Genomic DNA, 14791 nt, shown 5'->3' on the forward strand with positions numbered 1-14791 from the left:
CTAGCAAGATGTCCTATAGTTGTCTACGTGAGATGCGGTGGACCTGGATGCGACATTTAATGGGGGAAATAGGGGAAGGTCGGGTCTACAGAGTGTTGTTTACAGAAAATGGGACTAGGGAATGGGGGATTGGGGATAGTTGGGAAGTATGGAGGAAATAGGGGAATATTTACAAGCGGATATGGATGGATGCCAATCTCATATCCGCAACATTGCACCCTTCTCTACCTCGGGGCGTCCCGACCCGATAAATTTTTACTTACTTTAGTGTGGCACTCAGATGTAGTTCCCTCTACTATTAACTCAACCCTGAGTGCGACAGTTTTACAGATGTTCACAAATGAGTAAATATGTCCCCCTGCGACGTTGCACCCTTCTCCTCACAGAAACACACCCACAGGATAACCGAATCGCAGAAAGCATCCTCAAACTAAACATACAGCCGGTAGGGAGCATTATTTACACAAGACTGATATTTACACTACGATCCAGGACCTGTTCTTTGAGGAACACATGCAGATGTTATGCATAGAGAGAGAGCACGCATGCCAGCATCGATACACCAACCCACGAGTGCCCTGTGGCCCTACGGCCTTTAATAATGTGCAGAGCACCCCGTCCAAGCACCAAAAGCACCACCCCATACACACAGTCAGCACCATCCGGTGCACCAATAAAGTGTTCAACAATAATGCACAATTAAGTATCCATGGTCACCGGTGGTGTCGCAGCCGGCCGATGTTCTGCCGCTGGTCTTGCCTTCATGGAGCACTTGGCCTTCTGGCTTCCTTAGAAATAAAGAAAGGCGCCAACCGCGTCCATTTCTAAATTGTGGCCGTCAGGGGGGCCAACTATAAGTGGTTCACCTGTATGGCATAGGTGCCACGTTGACCCAGAGGTCCATCAATGGGTGGTGCTTGCCCGCAAAAGAACTGCGGTCCATGGTGGGCGGCCACAAAAATTGCGGTCCATATGGTGTATCGATCCAGGCAGCAAGCAGCGAGAGTACAGGCCCACAACTGCGGAGCCAGCACCTCTCTCTCCTCTCTCTCCGCCCCAAAGCCAGATCCTCGGAGGTGGGAGACAAAAGAAAACAAGTGAGTAAGGTGGTAAGGGCGCAAAAGTGCATGCAATACAAGGTAATGCACACTGGGGGCACATGGGAACCAGATGAGACAGGTACGTTCCTACCGTACGCCGCCCCCCACCAGGTAACCTACAATGCCCCTCCCTTACCCCTTACTGTATCCACAAAACACAACACTACCCATAAACATCTACTTTACACATCAACAAACGTCCCTACTGTCTTCCCCGTTCCTCCCATAAACCAAATTCGTCTTCTCTCCCTCCTAACCAATCAAATTTGCCATTTCCAACTCTCATCAAAATTTGCCATCTCCAACTCAACATCAAAATTTGCCATCACCAATTCATCATCAGTCCCTCCTAAGGAGGGAGAGATGGAATCACCCCAATGTCTCATCCACGTCGTGATGCGTCTCACAAATCCACACAGCAATTCTCCCTTCCTGCAACACAGAACAAAGGAACACAGGTGTGGAGTCACCATCATCACAGGTAAGTGGCTGCATATGGTGCGACAGGTTCATCAATCCTAACTATTTCCTAAATGACTTTAACAACTTTACATTACCCGGGGTCTTTCCCTGCCAATCCATTGGCCAACTTACACTATGGGTTCTAAAAACCAATTCCCATTGACCAAACTGTGGTGCTTCTCAATTTGGGGTCTCACTCCCCCGATTCATCTCCCGGTGCCCTCGCACAATTTCTGGGCTGTGACGTGTAGCTCTCCCAGCAGGTCTACCCACCTGCACACCTCCACCACTGTAGTTGCCACCCGAGCTTACCTGCTCCTCACCCTAACCTAACTAACTGGGGAAGGCCCTCTCGCACTCTCACCCCCTCAGTGCCCTCTCTGGCACGGGCTGCCCGATCCACACCCGGGATCCTCAGGCACCCACTGACACTAACGGATCCCAGAGCCCACCTGCGGCCTCACCTGGCCGACATCCTCACAGTGGTGGAGTGCCCAAACCAACTACACACACTAACAGGCTACACGCCCAGCCATTTCCACAACACTAATGCACCCATCCACAATACCATTCTTCCACCCGCACCACAGATGCCAATATCCAACCACAATTTACCTATACCCTCTACCTAACACTTACACTACCCGCCCCGGGTATCCGTGATGGGGGTCCACTCTTCCCCCATTCACACCTTCGCACCATGCACACCACTCCGTACCACTTACTCCAACTCTCTCCACACCACTCATTCTCTGCTCCATATATTGCACACACCTGTACTTGCACACCTGTGCTCTCATACTTGGTGCCGCCTGCACCCTTCTCTCCCCCAAGCGCATTCGCGCTGATCCACAACACTCACTACTCATCCACTGCTCCACACACCTGTCCAGTTCTCACACAGCATCATCTCATCTAACTACTCCCCTCTGAAACTTGCGCTTCCCAGTCGTCCCTTTAAACTATTGCGCTCCCTCGTCATTATCATCCACTCTAATCTACCTGCGTCCCCTCTACAGGTATCAGTCACTATCTAAACTTAACGTTACCTAATGTCATCTTCTAGGGCCCTACACACAATATCCTAACCCACCCGGGCTAGTTTTCACTGCCATAAACCCCATAATCTATAGCGCATTTGCCCCACATGGGAAGGGTGGCAGGGATGCCACCCTTACCCACCGGGCCCATCGCTCATCAATCCCCCAGTCCTCTGGCACTAATAAGCCCCCCTTATTCAGAGGTACTGGGTCCCACCTCGGCATCTAAAGCCGAGGCAATCCACGGGGGCGCCTGCTCGCTGGTGTAAGGCCTTCTAGTTTCCCGGGGTCTGGCGGGGGGGTGTCTGGGGTCGGCTAACCCGCTCCCCCCTGGGCGGAGTTGAGGACCTCAACCGCCGGGGATCATCCCGGCGCGTGGCTCGACAGTGCCGCGCCAGGTGACCCAGATGGTTGCAAGTATAGCACCTCACCTGATAAGGTGCTTGTCTCCGGAATTCCAAATTCCCCCCCCTGAAGGTCCGAATTGGATTACCCGCTCGTGGTCCACCGCGGGCCACCTCCGGGGCCGCCTGCCATGGTCCAGGTCCCGCCAGGCGCTGGTCCACCAGCCTCCGGACCATGCCCGCCAGGTCAGGACTCACGTCGGGGGCGGGCCCCCTAAGGGGTCCGCCCTCCATCGGGGGTCCCACCTGGCGGACCGCCATTGCATGACGCTCGCTCCCCCGGGCCAGGGGCCTCGCTGCTTCCCAACGGGCCGCAGCGTCAGCCGCCTGGCTCAGAGTCTGCGGGCGCCACATGGCGAGCTGTTGCCGGAGCTCAATATCCGGGAGGGCCTGGATAAAATGGTCCAGCGCCAGGCTTTCCCGGGAATCCGCTGCCATGCTAGCATGTGCGATCCCCACTGCGCGGCGAATGTCGTGGGCAAGTTCCCCGATGGCTTCCTGGGGCTTGCGTTTTCGCAGCGCGAGCTGAGCTTTAACAAGCTCGCTCTGCTGTTCAATGCCGAATCGATTAATTAGGGCGTCGCGGAGGGCTGGCAGGGTGAGAGCACCCGGTGGTAATGCCGTCAGCACCTCCGCCACCGCGCCGCGCAATGCGGCCACCAGGTGTACTCCACCTTCGTCCTCACCCCAACCGTTGCCCTTACACACACAGTCAAACTGCGCCAGGTACGTGCGTAGATCACTCTTGCCATCATACGGCGCGAGTGGGACCTTGTGGGACCACCTCGTATGCGAGTCGTTGCCCGCCTGCCGGACCCCGTGCGTCGCCCCTTGCGGGGTCAGCGCGGGGCCGAACCGGCCGGGCCCCCACAGTACATTACCCCCAAGGGGCTCTCGTGCCTCCCCTGTCCCTCTAAAAACTACCCCTGTTGGTGTCGATGCATGGGTCACACTTCCGCAACCCGCTACCCATTCCATACCACCACAATCTTGCTCACCCACACCTCGCACCTCTCCCATCACCGGACCCTCTCGCTCGCACCCTCGTTCCATACACTCCGGACCAGCCATACACCTCACTCTTGGCCTCTCACGAACATCCGGGTCTATCTCGACCCCCAAGCTTATTAAATCACCTGGCGCATCATACGCACGACCATATTGGTCACCACTTACACCGGGTCCTCTTTCTCTTCGCTTCTCCTCCATCACCTGCGAATCCCTCATCCGGTTAATGAGCACATCATCACGATCCGAACACAGACTTTGGACCAATTCTTTTACTTCCTCCTTTATCTCTTTCTTATCCTCTCTCCGTCGCTTCTTAATTTCGCTCACCCCTTCTTCCACTTCTTCTAATTTCTGCTTCACCTCCTTCATCTCCTCGTGCGCCCCTTTAAGTTCTTCCTCTAACTCCACTTTATTTTTTTCTATGTGCTCCCGCACCTCCCGCTCTTTAACCTCCATCACCTCTACCACCTTGTTCATTTTCCTCGTCAGGTCCTCATGTACCGTCTGACACTCTTTTTTAATTACCCCTACGTCCTTTTTCATCTCCTTCTGTGTCGATTTTAAACCCTCTATTACCACTGTGTTCTTCTTTACCTGGTCCCCCAACTCCTTTTGTCCCACTGTCAGTTGTTCTACTCCCAGCGTCAACTCCTCTATACCACCTTGCAATTTTACAGTCCCCTTTCTCACCTCCTTCTCCATGTGCTCCTTACAGTGCCTCACCTCCTCGCGCACTCCTCCGACCTCCTCACTCACACCTCTTCTGATCTCTTCTCCCATCACTTGCATCTCCTGCCCAGATGCCACCCTCATCTGCTCCATTTCCTCCCTGTGAGCATCCAATTTAGTTTCTACCCCATTATGACCCCCTCTATCTGCTGCCCCATTTGTTTAACTTCCCTTTCCGCTTGGTCCCTCATGTCCCTCAATTTGCCTTCCATACTGTTTTCTAACCCCTCTAACCCCTTTTTCATTCCTTCCATTTGATTCTCCTGAACGGCCATTCTGTTTTCTACCCCCATTAACCCCTCCTGTATTTCCCCTAATCTATTGTCTAATCCCTCTATTCTACTCCCTAACCCTCCGATCTGGGCCCCCATCCTTTGTTCTAACCGTTGGCTATTGGCCCCCATGTCCTCCCTCAATTTCTCGCTATTGGACCCCATGTCCGCCCTCAATTTCTCGCTATTGGACCCCATGTCCTCCCTCAATTTCTCGCTATTGGACCCCATGTCCTCCCTCAATTTCTCGCTATTGGACCCCATGTACTCCCTCAATTTCTCGCTATTGGACCCCATTACCCCCATTTGGCCCTCCAATCGCTCACCCTGAGCATCCATCCGGTTCCCCATTACCCCCAATTGCTCACTCTGCAGTTTGAGGGACGCCTGCATTGCTCCATGAGGGCCTGCATTTGGGCCATCCCTCCCACTTGTGCAGCGGGTGCGGCCGCCGTAGCTATGTGCGAGGCGCCATTTTGCGCGCCCGCAACCTCGTGCGCGAGGACGCCATTTTGCGAACCTGCCGCCCTCACTGCTTCGCTCTCCTCATGTCCCTCAATTTGGTCCTGGATCGACCCTGCCTCACTCTCCTCTACCGGAACCCAGCCGTCTTGATCTGCCATAGCACGACTTTCAAAATTCGGGTTTTTATTTTTGTAAAACAAAATCAAATTTCGCCGTTAATAATTTCGAGCGCGTGAAGCACGCTTCGGACACTCCTGACACCAAACACCTGACACCTGACACCTTCGGACACTCCTGACATCCCACTCCTGACACCAATTGTTACGGACACGCGGATTAAGATGTTATGATGGGCCGAGCGGAATGGCCGCCGTGTTCGCACAGTTTACCCGATTCCACCCGACGTTGACCAAATCGCGCTATGCTAAATCAATGAAGGAAAGGACACAACGGCTGGGATAAATGAAACGACACAAGGGGTACAGTTCTCAAGACCTCCGGAGGAGGATATAATTGGTGGTGGAGAAAAGGGGTAGATTACAAGGTAAGAGGTAAAGCACAGAAGAGATAGGCACTTAGACACAATCTTATCAACCCAGACAGACCAAAGACAAACGGAACAAGACTGACTTACACAGGGATTGATGGCAGGGAAGGACAGGCAGTCGATAGCACAAGGTGCACCTTGGCTCAGGGGCAGAATCAAGCACGGTCCAGTCCAGAGATGCGGGGAGGTATTGCAGCGCTCGGAGGTGGCGTCTCTCTTCCTTCAAGTCCAGCGTGCATCTGACGTCACCTCCCTCTTCCTGCGCATGCTCAACGGGGAGTGACACGCCCTCGGCTGCTTGGCTCCGCCCCAGATGGGATCGGTCCGCCGCTTCTATTGGGTGCGGGGGGTTACCGGGCTCCGCCCTTGACGAGGAGCTGACAGCGAGCCCCTACGTGGTAACCCCGTCGAGCATATGTTCGATGGCGGCTAACCAAGCCGGAGTGAGGACGCGCACTCCCCGCGCCGCCGCCGCGTTGTTGCTGTTGTTGTTGTTGTTGCTGAACCATGATGAAGAGCTGCGGGGAGGTATTGGGAGGTCCTAAACTTCCTAACGGTGCCATACAATCACATTCTGGTGCAACGAAGAGTCAGAATTAATGGAAACGAGTCCTTAACTGACATAGACTAAGAATAACTAGCAAGATGTCCTATAGTTGTCTACGTGAGATGCGGTGGACCTGGATGCGACATTTAATGGGGGAAATAGGGGAAGGTCGGGTCTACAGAGTGTTGTTTACAGAAAATGGGACTCGGGAATGGGGGATTGGGGATAGTTGGGAAGTATGGAGGAAATAGGGGAATATTTACAAGCGGATATGGATGGATGCCAATCTCATATCCGCAACAATATATATATATATATATATATATATATATATATATATATATATATATATATATATATATATATATATATATATATACCCTATACACTGCATATGTACACGAAAAATGTTACAGGGAATATGTGTAATATGTATATATGGTTGACTAAATAAATGGTAAGCTCACCAGAGACCTAATACACACGTGTCATGTCACTTTTGATTTGAAACCAATATATATTAAGCGATTTCACTTACCGAACATAAATATGAGTAAGTTGACGGATTCCATCCAAGTCGGCGTATTTTAACCGCCCAAATAGCACTTCGTTCCTCGTCTCGAGGAAATCTGTGCATTATACGACCTTGTCCTGGTCTAACAGAACATCCCCAAGCGGCACCACACACCATATTGGTTGAATTTATTGAAATATTACTCAAATGAAATATGCAACGATACGAAGCAATGGCACGGAATGGGTGCAGCGGGAAAGCTGCTCGGCTGAGGTGGTATGCAAAATGGCGCCTGTAATCCACGTGACGCGGGCTCGACCAATCACGGCGGTATTTGAGCAGATCAAAGGCTGGCCAGACTCTGTTAATATACGGCACTGCCTGAAACTAAGTGTCAGCACACACAAGTCATGGATGGAGGCAATGTTGGCAAGCTCTTTGTAGGTGGACTGAACTTTGACACAAGTGAAGATGTTCTGGACTCTATCTTTGGCAAATGTGGACCACTCTTGGAAGTGCTGCTGATAAAAGACAGGGAGACGCAAAAGTCGAGAGGGTTTGGCTTTGTCACGTTTGAAAACACAAAGGACGCCAAAGATGCAGAAAAGGATTTGAATGGCAAGGATTTGGATGGTCGGACCATAACAGTAGAGAAGGCAGGCCATGGGCGTCGAGGGGGCTACAGAGGAGGAAAACGTGGAGGTAGTTTCAGGGGTGGCTATGGCTCCCGGGGTGGGAGTAGTAGTTTTGGTGGCGGCCGCAGTCGTGATTACTACGGAGGCTCCCAGCAGGAGCAGCACAATTTTGGCAACTCTCGACGGGATGACTATTACGGTGGTAGCCGAGATGGGGAGCGCTACTGACGTGACTACAGCACCCGACCATACAACCGTGATTATGATTTTTATGATCAAGAGAAGAGTTGGAAGCACTGAGTGCTCAGGAGCAGCCGAGCCAAGATTCCTACACGGATTAACCCGTGAACTCCACGTTCCTAAATGCGACCATGCAGTGAATACTTCCAGGCCTCACCACCCAACCACCATGAAACCTGGCTCTCAGCTCGGCCTCCTTCAAAAAGTGCTATAGATTTGCTTCGCTTTGGATTCACTGATCACAACCCCTTAACCTTCATTCAAAAAATGAAAAATAAAAATCAGAGGTTGATGAGATGGAGTTTGGCTTTGCAGGAGTTCAGCTTGGAAATTGAGCATGGAAAGGGCAGGGACAATGTCGTTGCTGATGTTTTATCCAGAGTGAACTAACTTTGGAAATTCCTGTAGGTGGTTTGGAAGTTTTGTTGCTTTATTTTGGGGAATATTAATTATTGTTGCTCACGTGAATTGATAATTTGGGTGTGAGTTTTACTTTTGTTTGTTAAAAGAGTTTTTGCCTGCAAAGAAAGTTTTCACTATGTTCAAACTTTCTTTCTTGAGGGGGGGGGGGGGGGGAGTGTTATGGATATGTCACTTCTGTTGTTGTGGTTTTCATCCACTGTAAACATTTTTGATTCCATGTACTATTATTGTTGTCGTTTGAGGGAGATATAGATTACTATTTTCAAAAGGTAAAAAAGTTAATGTTTCAAATGAAACCGGAACCGGACGACAACGAAGAGGAAGAGCAGGAAGAGAAGGCGGAGCGAGGAGTCGGAAAAGAAGCCTAGTTGCTTTGAGGTCTGGAGCAAACGTTGGCGAAGGAGAGTCATGAGTGAACTTTTGGGTTTCCCGGGAAAGGGATTCCTGCGACAGAGTTGTTATCGCTGTGACAGATCAACCTGCGTGTCAGGTTTTGCGGTGGATTCTGAAGAGAATCATTGGAGGGCCGTTATGTCTCGAGTACGGGCCGTCGGCCATTTTACCTCATGCATTTGCGCTTCACTCAACGTTTTTCACCTCGCTTTGATCATTTTCGCCGCATTCAGACGTTGATCTGGTGTGTGTGTGTGTGTGTGTAACGTGGCTTTTGAGTGGAAAATCTGCGGTTCGCCGATTGGGAGCCGTGAAATGTCCATACCCAAGGGTGTGATTTCCCAGTCGCCTGGAGGGCGCCTTTGGATTTCCCAGTCGCCTCGAGGGCGCCTTTACGCAGCTGTGGCAGCGTGACTGTGACTGTCATCCGAACGGGATTCTAGTCTCGATACGACATCGTATGGACGATCGCTGGAGCGGTTCGACTTTGGCTTGAAACCAGAAACAACTTTGGCTTGAAGCCAGGAATAGAGACATTGGGAATGTTCTTCTTTTCACTCACTTGGAGCACAGTGAGTTATATTGTACGAACCTGATGGTACCATCATAGGAAATATATATTGGTTGTACAATTGATTACTATTGTTTTTGTGTTGTTATTCTTGTGTGACCTTAATACAATATTTGTTTGTTGGTAACAATTGGTGTGGTTTCACCATTGATCTTTGACAGAATAACACATCTTTCTGCCGTGACTCCTCTCGGGGCTCGAAGGTACACCGTGACCAGGGGGTTTAGGGAGGAGCACGTAACAATACATACACATATGCATATACTTGTAAATATTGCAAAGTAAAGAAAACGTTCATGCTACTTTGACTATGTTTATAGACAACCACTTATCTTGAACATGATTGTATTTACATACATATGCAGGATGACAGAAATTGTTGTCGTAAGTCCTGGACCTTTCCATATAGAGAAACACTTTAAACATACTGTTATGTCGGGAGGGTAGAGCAATATCTAGAGTCAGGTAGATCTGAATAGGTAACATGCTTCGTCTGTCGTGAAAAGGTATCTGCCCTGTTATAAGTTCTGTGTGTAGTCCGGTTTGTCGGTTAAGGAGTATGTATACCTGTGAACATACCAGGATGTTCGTGTGCTAGGTAGTTGTAGGGATTAAAGATAACAGCCTTGTGTGTCACACCTGGTAATCAAACCTTTGTCCCTTATGGCAATGCACACCAACATAAACACTTAGATAGGCCCTTAGTGCAACATTAAATAATCCCTTTCCCTTACCACAACAACTTTGGAAGACTGACAGGAAGCCAGATCAAGACACCGCCGATGATGGCTGCCGACGGCCGCACCACCAGCTCGCCTGGCAACATCGCGTGGTACAGGCTGTGATTGGTTGGAGCGGGAGGCACTCGACCAATGGAAGAAAGCCAGAGAGTGCGAACCGGCAGCCAATCAGAGGAGGAGAACGAAGACACAGCTGGGAGGGAGGTGACTCATTTGAAGGAAGGTTCTGGAAAGTTTGACGAAGAGGAGGAAGGTTATAAAAAGTGGTCGCTGCACGACATTCGCTCTCTTGAAGTTGGCCCGGGGGTCTCTGAGCGTGCAGTCACATTCCTTTCTCTTGGCTTCTTCTCGTCTAGACACTGTTCTCTCCTCCTGCACTCTCCCCGTTCCTGTCTCTGTGTGCCTCGTGCTTGGAGATCGGCCCCCTTCGGGTTGGAGAGTGGTCTCGGGTGGGGATCGCTGGCGGTACTTTGGTGCCGTGTGGTGCTTGTGGTGCATTTGGTGCTTTGGGGCCTCGTGTGTGATCGGTGCTTCTGGAGCTTGGAGTGGTGCACGGACCTCGTGGGCGGTTGATGAGGAGCCGCGTGGGGGCAAGACGACGGACAGATAAGACCGCACACCACAAACACACCATAACGAACGTTTCTTTTCGTAATTCATTCCCTCATCTCGTATCCGGAATCTGTCGTGTGGGGACATCCCGATTAGGATATTTATTACCGGCATGTGCTTTTCCTGTCCCACCATCCTTGCGAATAAACCCTTATATTATTTTCTGTATATATATATCTGAACGCAGTTTCCGTGTGGTTGATTTAATAGGTAAGACTGCAGGGCTCTTGCGCCACCACCCTCCATCCTGCGCACTTTGGTGTAGATTTTTGTTTTTGGAGTCCGCCATTGAGTTTTCGCCTCGACAGCTAAGGCCTTCGCAATCGGTTTCCGTGACCGTCTGATTTTAATCAAAGGCGGCCACACGACAATACCCTACTATACATCAACATATATTTTTGCTCGCTTCTGTTTACAAACAATCAAGGCCCTCACACTAATGTAGATCCATTGATTTGTGTTATTACTGCTTATGTGGACAGACGTTTGAAACAAGAGTAAGTGATCAGGTGAATGGGTTCTCCATGATGTAAAGAACTGGAGTGACAGTGTGAAGTAATGCCCTGAATCAAACTCAGTCCACTAACAGCCCAATTCTAAATCCACCTGCTTTCAGATCAATAATGTAGTACGTTACAATGCTCACGACGTTTTAATTATGACTAGGTGCTATGAAAAGGCCATGACATATTATACATCTATTTCCGAAATGTTGGAAATAAACAAACAGATAATTAATTAAACACACAATGTGATCATAGCAGAAACAGCAAATTTCAAACAAACAAAAGGGTCTCGGGGTGGAGGGGAAGGGGTGGGAAGTGATTTCAATATTCCATAGAACAATTACGTTTTTAATATCATCTCTCGCCAGAATCTGCTCATTATCAAATTATGCAGATGACATTTCACAGTGTTTAACGAGCTATGCATTGGCCTGAAAAACCGATGAAGTTTTCACCGTCTAATCACACTGAGCGGGCCGTCCCAATGCTGCGCAGCAATTTATATCGAATTTGACTCTCGGAGAGAATAGGCTCCACGGAGAGAGTAGGCCACACAGAAGGTGTACGTCGCATGGCGCTAGTAGGCCGCACTAAAGGAGTAGGCCGCACAGAGAGAGTAGGCCGCACAGAGAGAGTAGGCTGCACAGTGAGAGTAGACTGCACAGAGAGTAGGCCGCATGGAGAAAGCAGTCCGCACATAGAGAGTAGGCCCCACAGGAGTACCTACGTGGCATGGCGATAGGCCACACGGAAGGAGTAGGCCATGAGGAGAGAGTAGGCCGCACAGAGAGTAGGCCGCACAGAGAGTAGGCCGCACAGAAAGTAGGTTGTATGAAGAAAGTAGTCTGCACATAGAGAGTAGGCCACACGGAGGGAGTAGGAAATAGGGAGTATAAATAAATAGGGAGTAAATAAATAACTCTAAAAAATATTTATTATAAAATAAATATAAAAATTGTAAATAAATAGGGAGTAGTAAACATAAAGGGATTAGGCCACATGGAGGAAGTAGGCCCCACGGAGAGAGTAGGTTGCACGGAGGGAGTCAGCCACATGAAGGGAGTAAGCCACATGAAGGGAGTAAGCCGCATGGAGGGTAGGCCGCACAGAGAGTATGCCACACAGAGGGTAGGCCGCATGAAGAGGGTAGGCCGCATGGAGAGGGTAGGCCACATGAAGAGAGTAGGCCGCATGGAGAGAGAAGGCCGCATGGAGAGAGTATGCCGCATGGAGAGAGTAGGTTGCATGGAGAGAATTCCAAATGGAGAGAGTAGACCACATGGGGAGAGTAGGCCACATGGGGAGAGTAGGCCACATGGGGAGAGTAGGCCACATGGGGAGAGTAGGCCACAGAGAGAGCAGGCCACAGAGAGAGAATTCCAAATGGAGAGACTAGGCCACATGGGGAGAGTAGGTTGCACAGCTAGCCCAGAAAGAAAGAGCGGACAAAAGGCAGAATAACGTCCCTCATTTCAAACTGGGTAAATTAAATCACACCGGCCACTGTGATAAACGCCTTCACCGCCGGCCTCAAGAATAATACGTGTCGAGTGTACTTCCACTGTGGCTAGGCCAGAGGCGTTGCGTGCCTTCAGCACTCGGCGCTCGTTCCGCGCACTTTCTTGCATAAACACGTGTATTGGAGCAGAAAGGCCCGGTCGATGGGAACGCTCGCCGGTGTCTGCGAGACAAAGGAACGAGCTGTCGGGTTTGTTTGCCTCCGTCCGAGGGAGGCGTCATTCATTGTGTTCTGGATCGATGGACGTGTCACGCTCGGGGTTCGCGCAGACAAAGGGGATCACTTCATGACTGGAAAGAACGATGAAGGGGAAAGAAGAGGAGGAGGAGGAGAAGGGCCCAAAGTGTGGGATTTCATAACTAGTAAGAACGATGAAGGGGAAAGAAGAGGAGGAGGAGAAGGGCCTAAAGTGTGGGACTTCATAACTAGTAAGAACGATGAAGGGGAAATTAGAGGCAGAGGCTCTAAAGTGTGGGTTTCTAATAACTTGTGCAAATTATATAAATATATAAGCAGCTTACTTTGCTACATGTAAATATTGTGTTGTCTTCTTTTCAAGTGATATAATATGGATTGCATACTTGCTTACATTTTAAACCTTACTTCACTATGCGTTGTGTTGCGTTGAAATTGCTTTCGTTTTTCTGTTAAAATCCGATCATTTAGGAAGCATTAATTAGTACAACGCAGTCAATCTGGCTTTATGAATTTTACACTCTGGGAAAAGCTTGGAGTGATTTACTTAGTTGCTTTGCTTCATAATATTTTGCTAACAGTTTCCTCTATCGACAATATCTGACCATGTCCATCATCTTACTATAATTCACCAAATGTCCGTCTGTCTGTCTGTCTGTTCCCAGGTACCGCAAAAACGGCTGAACCAATCGCAACGAAATTTTGGGTGGGTAATCCTGGGACCCCCTGGAGTAAAATAGGTTATATTGTTTTTCCAATTTTTTCCCAATTTTCCAGTTTTTCCAAACACGATGGAATAATATTTACCGATATGACCAGTGATGTGACTTTTATTGAAATTCTACAAATACTGTTTAGATTTTTATGATTTCCGTGTGATATGATTTAACGGATGTTTATATAAATCGTTTAAAATAAAATAAAAACCTTCAATTTCCGATATTTTACCTTTTCATTTGGGCCTCCCAATTGAAGCCCCGCCCGTAGGGTGGGTACCGTTGCTAGTTGCATTAATTTACTGAACTGCTGCAGTTTTGAGTTCATTTTTATTATTATCAATCTTAACCTTTCTGTTAAATCAGAAACTCAGATATTTGTGAGATGTTTATGGAAAGCACATCTCTCAAGAATGTAATCACAATTTTTACATTATTAGTATAATACATAATGTACAGATTTGTCCACAGATAGTGGACAAAAAATGGAAACACTTGAGTAAATGCAGGACACCAAGCTACGGCTTCCTCACAGGTGTGGCCCATGTGTTAATTGAGCAAATTACATCCCAGTATGCGTTGGGTCATGTATAAAAATGCTGCACAGTCCTGGTTGCCTATACTTATGTCTATCATGGCTGAAGAGGAAACCCCCCACAATGCCTACATCCACAGAGCATGTGTGGTGGCCCAATGGTTTGATGATGTTAGTTATCCATATGTCATGACCATCTCATGCAATCACCAGATCTGAACCCAATCGAGCATTTATGGAATATTCTGGAAAGACGCCTGAGACAGAGTTTTCCACCTTGACCAAACAGTTGTTGCTCTTTAACGGCCACTATTATCCCACATTGTGGGGTCAACTGGGGGAAGCTTGGCCCAAGTCTTTCACGAACCAGCCTGGCCAGGCCTGAAATTCGCCTAGTTAGGGCAGGAATTTGAAATTTGGCCATGGTGCTGGAGATACTCGTCTACTCTTTGTTAAAGGCACCATGGGATCGTTAATGTCCACCAACCAATGCTGGCAGACAGGAGCTCCAGTTTAGCGTCCATCCAAGGGACATGGATGAATCACCCTGCCTGTGAAACACCGAACTGAACTGATTAACGTTCTCATGGAAGAAGCATGTAGTGGCCCATCATC

The sequence above is a fragment of the Myxine glutinosa genome, chromosome 1 (genome assembly GCF_964187855.1).
Source record: "Myxine glutinosa chromosome 1, kmMyxGlut1.1, whole genome shotgun sequence".
NCBI classification, from domain to species: Eukaryota; Metazoa; Chordata; class Myxini; order Myxiniformes; family Myxinidae; genus Myxine; species Myxine glutinosa.